Source organism: Hibiscus syriacus, unplaced genomic scaffold, assembly GCF_006381635.1.
Source record: "Hibiscus syriacus cultivar Baekdansim isolate YM2019G1 unplaced genomic scaffold, ASM638163v2 tig00112305_pilon, whole genome shotgun sequence".
Lineage (NCBI taxonomy): Eukaryota > Viridiplantae > Streptophyta > Magnoliopsida > Malvales > Malvaceae > Hibiscus > Hibiscus syriacus.
This window is the reverse complement of record NW_024063299.1, coordinates 1,941,570-1,951,933: the sequence shown is the minus strand read 5'-3', so window position 1 is coordinate 1,951,933 and position 10,364 is coordinate 1,941,570. Positions and strand designations below refer to the sequence as shown.

General features: G+C 36.0%; 1 pseudogene; it reads left to right on the top strand.

Moving 5' to 3' along the window:
* Positions 1–8,781: 8,781 nt before the first annotated feature.
* Positions 8,782–10,180, top strand: LOC120177700 (annotated as a pseudogene).
* The last annotated feature ends 184 nt before the right edge of the window (positions 10,181–10,364 follow it).

Sequence of the window (10,364 nt, the reverse complement as noted above, 5' to 3'; positions counted from 1 at the left end):
ACCATAGCTTAAAAGGAATTATGGGCTTTGGTTTTTGCATTTGAAAAATTTCAACCGTACTTGGTTGGAACCAAAGTGATAGTCTATACTGACCATTCAACTTTGAAGCATTTATTTGCTAAGAAGTACACCAAGCCAAGTTTGGTTCGTTGGGTGTTGTTACTTCAAGAATTTGATACTGAAGTTCAAGATAAGAAGGGAACCAAGAACCAAGTGGCTGACCACTTATCATGCTTGGAATTCAAAAGTAAGGATGGTAAAACACTTGTAATACCAGATGTTTTTCCTGATGAACGATTGTTGGCCATCAATGTTTTACCATGGTATGTAGATGTTATGAATTATTTAGTTAGTGGTATGTTGCCACCACACCTTAATTACCAAGGTAGAAAGAAATTAATGAGGGATACTAAAGTGTATTTTTGGGAAGAACCTTATCTTTTTAAACAATGCAATGACCAACTCTTGAAGAGGTGTGTTCCCAAATGTGAGCAGCACAACATCTTGCAGCATTTCTACAACACACCTTATGGCGGACATTTTGGAGGCATGTGTACATCAACAAAAGTCCTTCAATGTGGTTATTATTGGTCTTCGCTGTTCAAGGATGCTAATGCTTTTGTGCAGTATTGTGATCGATACCTAAGGACGATAAGCATTTTTAGGCACATAAGATGCTAATACAACCTATCTTGGAGATTGAATTGTTTGATGTTTGGGGATTAGGGATTGGATTTTATGGGACCTTATCAATCATCTTGCGTTAATACATTCATTATTGTTTCTATTTATTACGTGTCTAAATGGGTTGAGGCTATAGCATTACCCTCAAATGACGCTAAAGTGGTTATCTGATTCCTCCACAAGAATATTTTTACTCTTTTGGAACACCCCAAGTATTTATTTGTGATAAAGGTTTCTAATTTATGGTAGACAAGTAGCAAATGCCCTGCAATGTTATGGAGTCAAATATCGCATTGCTACAATATATCATCCTCAAACAAATGGTCAAGTCGAGGTAACCAATCATGTAATCAAACAAATCTTGGAAAAGTTGTAAATTCATCAAGGAAAGAATGGTCTCTACGACAAGAAGAAGCATTTTGGGCCTATAGGAAAACTTACAAAACTCCCTTGGGTATGTCACCTTATCACCTTGTGTATGGCAAAGCTTGTCACTTACCCGTTAAGCTGGAGCACAAAGCCATGTGGGCACTTAAGAAGCTTAACTATGATCTCAATGCTGCTGGGGAACAATAAATGATGGAGATTAATGAACTTGATGAGCTACGCAACAATGATTATGAGAGTGCTTGAATTTACAAGGACAAGAGTAAGAGATGACATGATCAGCATATCCTTCAAAAAGAGTTTCATGTTGACAACATGTGTAATTATTTAATTCTCGCATTAAGATTTTTTCGAGAAAACTCAAATCACGCTGGTCAGGGCCCTTTGAAGTTATGGAAGACTATCCTCATGGGGAAATACTCTTGAAGAATCTAAGTGATGGAACTACATTTAAAGTCAATGGGGAGCATTTAAAGCATTACTGCCAACAACAACGCCTTGATATCGTCTCCATCACACTAATCGAACCCTATCATTTTTAAATTTCTTTAAATAAGTCAATTTTGAAATTAGTTAGATATTTAGTTTTTTTTTTTTTAATTAGATTTTGATTTACTTTTATTTTTATTGTTAACCAGGCTAAATACTGAAGCTTCATTGCTAGAATGTTTTTCCTAAAGACTACGTGTGCTACATCTCCTACTATAGCATATGCCAAATGAACAAGTAACTTTAGGTAAAAAAGTAATTTATATGAGTTGTCATCTACTTTTTACCCCCTCCATATCCACCTTCCACCTTACCTTATCCTCACCATATAAATTTTATCTTTATTCTCATCTTTTAATTTTAATTTTTAAACCTTTTTTCCCTTTTACACGCCACCTTAAATATTCTTAACCCTAAACCATTCACACTTATTTCATTTTATCTATCCCCTCCATTTTGGACATTTCTCTTCACCTTCCCTACACTTTTCATTTTCAAAGCTTCTTTTTTTTATTTCTTCTCGCATGAATATCTTCCATGGCACCGAAAAATAAGATGGATGTCAAAATCTCTAGCCATCCACTAGTTTCACCACTGTAAACTTCACTGCTAAAAGCCATCGTCGAGCCCATCAGATTTCTAGAGGCTTCATAGTAGTAGTGCTACTCTGATTTTGCTAATCAGGAGTTCGTTAATGAGCAAGGCTTTGACCTCTCAACTGTCGAGGACTTAACGCCATTTGCCTATATCACGTCCATCATTTCTAAAATGAAATGGGCTACCTTATGCTCTCACCCTAGCAAAATCAACCACTATTGGGTATGGGAATTCTACATAAATATGTTGCATGAGGAGTAGTCATTGGTCTTTGTCCGAAAAAAGCTAATACATTGGTGGGCTACTCAAATCAACGACCTATTGGGCCTTGAAGATGGAGAAAGCAAGCACACCGAGTTTGTGGACAACCTTACCACCAAGGACTCAGAGCAAGTTGCCAAATATGTTTTCTTGTCAGGAAAAATATGGATGAAGTCTTCCTCTAGAGGCTACACCATGCGACATTCGGACCTCAACTGAGAAGCAAGGGTATGGTTCATTTTCCTCTAAACCGTTTAATGTCTGCCATATGTTTTTCTAACATCACTAGAGATAGGATCCTATTTCTACACTCCATCTTGAAATGTTGAAATATCAATGTTGGTAAACTTATTTCTGCTGATATTTTTTGCTTGTAGCCAAAAGGCTAGTGGCTATATAAATGCACTTGCCAAAAAAAACACAAGTGGGAAGATTACCTTCTGACCATGTATATGAGAATTGAAATGTTATTACCACCACTATAATTAATCGTGCATTGCTAAAAGAAGGACTTGACCATGAGCCATTCGTGTCAAAGCCAGGTAAACCACACCATGTTGTTGGCCAAACTGTTGACCCACACCTGTGAACAAATCATTTGATCTGCCAAAGGTATGGACTCTATGGTAGTACAACAAGCAAACCTAATGTCTATGTTGAGTTTACACGATTTAGATTCAGTCTCAGCTACAATCGTCCTAAGTACAGTACTGGCAATATGCTCAAGCCAGGGATGTTTCTTGAAGAAGTTGTCTGCCTCATTGGTTAAGGGTGGGAAGTTTGTTTTCCCAATTTTCCCACTAGTTTTCTTGTTAACTTGGTTCAACCACATGTATCAGATGCTTCATATAGTTTGGCTAGTGTGGAGGTCCTAGCAACTAATACTAATGTTGGAGCAGACACAATAGAAGCTGAAACCAAGACTGAAGAAGAAGCCGTAGAAGAAGCTATTGAGGAAAAAGTTGAAGAGGAGAAGAGGAAGAGGTTATGTCAGCCACCCGCAAGTGACGTCATTGCTGCTAGGTCTGATAACGATGACCCCATAGAGAACACCGAACTGTTAGCTATGAAAAGAGAAAAAGAACTGGCCAGCGAAGAGAAGATGGATGCGTGACAACTGTTGGACCTAAACTGAGAATGTTGTAAAGGATACTGTAGCAACAAGCAGCAAGAGCTAGATGCATTCCAACTTGTCTCCAGTGTGTTGAAGGATATAAAGCAATTGAAGGGCATCAAGCAACTTGGAGATATCAACATTAACTTGCTGCAAAGAACTTTGATGCACACACCTATCCCGGAGGTGGTTGCTGTTGTTAAATATGAAAAAATCACTAGTCAAATTGTGAAGGAGATACAACAAACAGTTGCGAGTCAGCCTAAGAGCTCGCCCAATATTGCTATGGGTGACGCTAGGGAAAGTTTAGAGAATCTTGATTCAATCATGCCTGAACCAATGAAGAAGGTTCACATTATCATTCTTGATACTGTGTGGTTTAGGTCACATCAACGTCTACATGAATGAAGAAGAAAAGCTCGATAAAGACAAAGTCACCTCCAAGAGAGTTCGTCCCGCTACTGCTAGCCCTCGCAAAAACCTAAGATAACCAAACTAGGGGAGTCTTGTTCTCTTTTCCTTTACTTGTTTTTATTTCATGTTTGTTGTTTTGCACTGAGAACAATGCCCTAATTTGGTTTGGAGGTGTTATCCATTGGTTTGTTTTCATATCATTTTGTTAGCATTTGGTTTGCATATTATGTAATTGCAGCATTGTTTAGTTTTTCAAGAAAAATGCCATAGATTAAATCAATAAACTTTTAATTCATTTTGATGATGCCCAATGATGAAATAGGTTAGTGAATGAAATGTTATGGAGTTGCTTTAGAACTTATTCGAATTAGATTACATAGAAAACTTCTTTACCTTAGTTGTATGTTCTTAGTACTTAGAGAATTTAGAAACTTTTGAATTAAACTCACATCTATAATAGATATTGTAACATTTATAGAACTAGAGGTGCCCGAAACTGGTTCTAGGTAAAAAAAATAGAGACAAAAAGAAGAAAGAAAATTTCCAAGTTGCTAGAGGTTCCTAACACTGGCTCTAGTAATGAAATGGAAACCAAAATATTAGAGGTGCCTGAAAACTGGCTCTAGCATTAGACAATGATTAATACTAGAGGTGACTAACATTGGCTCCAACATAAATTAGGAAATTACTGCAGCTGAGTAGGTTCACATTTTTCTAAATTAGCTAAGTATTGATAGGATACACCTAGCATGCACACTTTCACACTGTGAACCTTGATTTGAATGAACTTTTGATGTACTTGAGATTATATGAATGATGTTACATTATTGCAGCATAATTTTGAGGGCTGAAAAATTAAATAAATATTGAATTGGGTTTTCTGGTCTTAATCTATGATGTTGGTGCTTAGTTAAATGTATAGCATGTTTGTGTTGCTTGAGGACAAGAAACATTTAGTTTTGGTGGTGTGATAACTCTATAAAAGAGTTATCATTTTAGCACTTTATACCTAGGTTTACCTTGAAATTGAGTATGTTTAAAAGCATATTAGGATTAGTTTAGTCTTATTTTTATATATTTTTGCATTGATTAAAGTTTGGTTGAATTGGGCTAATTTATGAATTTTCCTTCTAAAATTGGTGCATATGCTACAGCGAAGAAGCAAATGCTACAGTAATTGATGACTCACCAGGCTGGGCATAACCTTCTGGAATCTATCCAGCTGACTGGGATAGTTGTATCCTCTCTAACCAGTTGTTTCTACATGAAGAATACCCATTTAAGACAATTTTGACCTCCTCGCCTATAAATAGGACCTCCCTCAGTTCATTTAATCATCAATTTTTCATCCTATCATCTTTCACACTAAATCTTTTGTCTCTTTTCCATGGCTTCCTAAGCTGCTCAGCTGGGGGAGTGTTGCAGAATCTAGGATCAGTCTTCTCCGAGTAGCATTGGCTTTCAGCAAGATCACTTTATCTACTTAGACTTTGCCTGAGATAGGGAAGTTTATATAGTTGTTTTTATATACTTGTGGATGTTGAATGTTCTAAACTTAGTTGTTTGGGTGGAACCCTTCTCTTTATTAATGCTATTTAATATGCTACTTTGTGTCTTATACTTTTTGAATGGTGAAAGAGATTTCATTATTTAAATATTTTGTTATGTTATTTATAGATAAATTGAATGATTTGCATGCTAATTTCATGGCATTGGTATTGTGAGAAGCAAATGCATGTTGAGATGTATGCTGCCAAATGTTTAGCATCATTACTATGTGATTATTTGTCTTGGCAAAAGCTGATTCATATTGTTTCGCTAATAGTAATTAATGCTAAATACATTGTAGTTAGATTAAATGCATGAATTGAACAAGGAAACTCTTTTATCATCCGACTTTATTTGATTTTTGACTTTGTGTTATTTCTAGTGATGTAGAATGACCCTGCCCCTATTCTATTTATTCTTTATTTTAATATTTGTTTCATTTATATGTCAATTCAATCAACACTTTTTTCTTAAACTCAATTGTAAACTTTCTTCTCTCTGTGGGTTTGACATCCGAAATTTCAAAAGGATTTCCATTTTATTACTTTTTAACGATACATATATTTGTGTGACTGTTATATCATATTTTAAAGCATCAAGTTTCATTGATGAAGAGATGCATAGACTAGAAGTGAGCATCCAAATAGAGTCACATTCAAGCATGTAAGGTGTACATTCTATTCAAGGCAGCCTAATAGTCTTGTCCACACTCTAAGAGAAATGAATGTAATCATTCATGAATCCACAATCAAGAATAAAGCATGACTGTCGTATAAGAACAATGAGGATGAATTCTCTTTAATTCAAGTATATTCATCAGTATGTACATTCATCTGAGATGTGTGGAGCCAAGTGCATGTAAGATAGCCGAACCATTACGTTCACATGGGAGCCAAATTCATGCAAGGAAGCGGAACCATCTTGCTTACACCAAAGGGGAACGAATTTAGCCAAGAAGATTCAATTAATTTAAAAGATAAGCATGCATTCATCCAATGCATTATCCTTGCTCACATTAGGCATGCATTTTATCTACTTGAGGGATGAATATTCATCCATGAATGTTCACTTATTAAGGCCTTTTAGTTCATACCATGTGTGCATTGTATCATTGGCAATCTTAAGGCTTATAAATAGCTAAGCCTTTCACCAACAGATGTTGGTTCAACTGATAAGCAACTTGATATCGCTTAAGCAAGTTCTCAAGTTCGAGTCCTTGTGTATACAGAAAATCCATGCTAGGAGACTCACGCACCAAAGCTAGGTGCGCGATGCGGGTCGGTCCAGATTAGTCAAGGCAGAGCCTTTGAATCAGGAGGGCAACAAAAAAAATAGCTAAGCCTTTCATTTGTAAACCATCCATTCTTTGTTATCCCGTCACCACGCCAACTCCATCATCAAAACAACCCACTCTTCCATTGTTATATTTCCTTCTTTATTTAGATTTCTAGCCCACCCTTTTACCATTACATCTACACACCTAACCTTTCTATTTGTAGCCATTCACTTGCTGCAAGTTTCTTGCTTTCCTTCCTAGATCTACAATCGAATTCTCATCATCCTTCATCAACAAGGCATGCCCCAACCAACCTACATCATATTCAGGGTAGGCACGTATCCACCCTGATTAAAATTTTTCAAATAATTACTTAATTTAATGGTTGTGTGCCCACCATGAAATTTTATATATGTGCCCACCCCGTATAAAATTTTTATGTAATTAATATATATGTGTGCCCATCCTGAAAAATATTTCTCTAGATTTGTCACTGGTGATCATAGTGAAAATGAATTAAAAGTTCAATGGATGTATTGTAAGTTTTAAAAATTTATCTACCACAATACAAATATCATAAAAGTTTAAGGACAATTTAGATAGTTTACCCATTCTTTATTAGTGATTATACTGATCAAATTTCAAAATTTAATAGTAACACATTGTACATGAACGATATACTAAAACACATGGACTAAAAATGAATAAGTTTAAGAAAAAAATAAATTCACAAGTTATGCATATTATAGAGATGAATAGAAAACTTTGAACTATCGGACTTGAGGCTACCGATCGAGTTACGAATAAAATTTCAAATTTTCAAAAGATTGTCAAACCATGTATAGAGAGGATAGGCATGGGTTGGGTTGGGTCGGGTCGGGTTTCGGTCAACCCGACCCAACTCAAAAATTATACATTCGAATCTGACTTAAAAAAATACATCCTTCACTCGACTCATTTTTTTGAGATAAAATCTGAACCGGGTTGTGTAAGATATTTTTATCCTAAATCCAAATCAAACCTAAATGTTTTTAAAAATATGATCCAATAAAGTCAGATCGGATCGGAAACCGTCATGGTCGCATTTTTTAGTTTAAGTGAAAAAATAGTTATAGTATAAAAGCAACACTTCTCCCTAAAACTTACCCGCTCCGTTTGGTTCACGGTATAATTCATTCCTGGGAGGAATTTTTTTCCCGAATGAATATACCCACGTTTGGATGGGGGGCATATTACCAAGTGTCAGGAATGAATTCATACCAACAGTGTTTTGTTTTACTGCTTTCCCGGTAATATCTATCCCCCATCTCCCTTAGGTATTTCATATTTCTCGTCCCCGTTGTCTAAAATAGCCTTTTCACCCACTTCGTTCTGGCTATCGGGATTCTCTAAAATTCGTCGTGCGTGATTTCCGTCCTCCTTCCGTCGCCGCTCCCCCTGCTTTGATCGGTAGTATCCCACGTTTGGATGGGGCATATTACCAAGTGTCAGGAATGAATTCATACCAACAGTGTTTTGTTTTACTGCTTTCCCGGTAATATCTATCCCCCATCTCCCTTAGGTATTTCATATTTCTCGTCCCCGTTGTCTAAAATAGCCTTTTCACCCACTCGTTCTGGCTATCGGGATTCTCTAAAATTCGTCGTGCGTGATTTCGTCCTCCTTCCGTCGCCGCTCCCCCTGCTTTGATCGGTAGTATTTTGGTGTTAAAAGATTCGCCTTTAAACTTTTCTTGAGCTGCCGTAGCTGAGATTCGACACTCTATAACAGAGGTATTCATGTTGATTCATTCATCTTATTAACCCTTCATAGCTAGATTCAGTGCCTATATTTTATTAACAATCTATTTATCTTTCATTGGTGTTGCTCTATAGTTAATGAATCAATTGGTCTTCCTTGATTCTAGTTTGTGTTTACGTTTTTTAGGGCGTCCTTATTTAGGGACTATCAGATATTATGAGGAATTTGATTTCTGATTTGTTCTATTTTTTTATATGATTTTTGGGTAGAAATGGGTGAGGAAGATAAGGCTTTGGTTCCGGAGTCACCCTTGAAGAAGGGAAAGAAGAATGAAGAATGGGAGCTTGCAAAAAAATAGGGGCTTGAAGCTTCAAAGAAGAAGAAAGCTGAGAATCGGAAGCTGATTTTCAATAGGGCTAAGCAATATGCAAAGGAGTACGAGGCTCATGTAAGAATTGTGATGTTCTGTTTCTGATTTATGGATGGATATTGTTTTCATCGTATCATAGAAGTGTCTGAATCATATTGTGTGTTGTCGGTAATGTGTTAGGAAAAAGAGTTGATTCAATTGAAGATGGAGGCAAAGTTGAAAGGAGGATTCTATGTTGATCTAGAAGCTAAGCTTTTGTTTATTATTCGAATCTGTGGGTATGTGTTTATTGTGATGATTTATCGGTTTATGAGTCTAAATTATAATATGTAATGTTGTATAAATGTTTGTTTTCAGTATCAATGCCATGCACCCTAGGACAAGAAAGATCTTGCAACTCTTACGTTTGAGACAGGTACTTACTGAATCTATGAAGAAATATGGTTTGTGAGAATCAAATTCTCATTTTCCCACGTGTCTTTTATTTGATTGAAATAACCTCAATCTTTTTATATTTTTGGTATAGTTTTATGGTGTATTGCTTTCCAACACTGTAGGGTGATGGTTGTTTTTAATGAATTTGGAAAATCTGAGTCTAAATTGTTGTGTTTGTTCTTATCAAATACATATTTTCAATGGTGTTTTCCTTAAAGTGAACAAAGTAACAATGAACATGCTTCACCTCGTTAAACCTTATGTGACTTACGAGTATCTTTTACCTTATTTGCATCCTCTCTTTCCATTTTATTAATTTTATATGCTTGCCCTATCTTATTTCTAAATGATGGCATGGTTCTAGATACTCGAACCTCAAGAGTGTTAGGGAATTAATTTACAAAAGAGGTTATGGGAAGTTGAACAAGCAGCGAATTGCATTGACTAATAATGAAGTCATTGAGCAGGTCAGTATCATTTTTGCTTTCAGGAATTTTATGTCATTAGGACTTGGATGCAAGTAGTAGGAGAGTTTATGTTTGAACATATCTTCTGTCCTTGCATCCATGTTCGAATGCATAAAAAACGAGTAAGAGACAAAATGACACGGTCAATTACTAAACAAGCTTTTGTATTGTATTGGTCATCAGGCTCTGAACAAATTTGGCATCATCTGTGTAGAATATCTCATCTACGAGATAATGATCGTGGGATCTCATTTTAAGGAGGCCAACAACTTCCTCTGGCCATTCCAACTCAAGGCACCTTGGGTGGTCTAAAGAAGAAGAGGAACCACTATGTCAAATGAGGAGATACCGGCAACCGTGAGAATTACATCAATGAGTTAATTAGGAGAATGAATTAAAATATAATTTGGGTCAAGGCTAGTTGTTTTTGTCTATTTGGAAGGTGTATGATCGTAATTTCTGTGGGAAATTAGAAACAATTTTGTTTAAGAAAAACATGGATATTGATTTGTGTTGCCATTGTTCTACTTTGAGATTGAGCTTTCTCGATGTCCTTTGCTTCTAGTTTTACTATTAATACTT